Source organism: Penaeus monodon, chromosome 34, assembly GCF_015228065.2.
Source record: "Penaeus monodon isolate SGIC_2016 chromosome 34, NSTDA_Pmon_1, whole genome shotgun sequence".
Classification (NCBI taxonomy): domain Eukaryota; kingdom Metazoa; phylum Arthropoda; class Malacostraca; order Decapoda; family Penaeidae; genus Penaeus; species Penaeus monodon.
The window spans coordinates 28,025,927-28,026,628 of NC_051419.1; positions in this window are offsets into that span (position 1 = coordinate 28,025,927).

The window sequence follows — 702 nt, forward strand, 5'->3', positions numbered from 1 at the left end:
GTACTTCTTTTCCTAAATGAAAGCAGTTCCATATTTTTTCTTCATAAGGAAAATTTCAGGATTACATTACCGTGATTCCATTTACGTCATTCCTATTACACTTATGAAACAAAAGTCTTGGGTTCCTTTAGGGGTTTGTGTTCCCATATTTTCCTGTCAAATACCCTGCTAGTTTCGCAATACAAACGAGAAAAATGGCCATACATTGCAAGGAATTGTTAAATACCTGGAAAACAGTTACGTTTGTTGATCAAATTGTGTTTTAAAAGAGTTTTACTTAACGCATAAGGCTGAGGGATAACAAGATCGATGCAAAATTTCAATAATTGACTGATAAGTTAATGATGTTATGATTTCATTTAACTGAAAAAAAATAATTGAAAAATAAATTCAATCAATAATTCAAAAAAAGATACCGAATTCCTGTTCGAAGGAAAATTATTCATATATCCAACTGGTTCGAAGAAACATTTATGAGAACATTAATATATCTGTTAAGATATTTATATATTTAATAAACATTTATAAGAAACATTTATACCTTTATTCATATCTATTCAGTCATGCACACAGGACTGTTACTCAAGAAATTAAATTATAGATAGTGTGATAAACCGATAACTTTTGCAAAATAATATTGAGTTTGTTTTTGCTTTTAAGACAAGCGTCAGGGAAGGAAAATTCTCCTCAACAATCCTACTT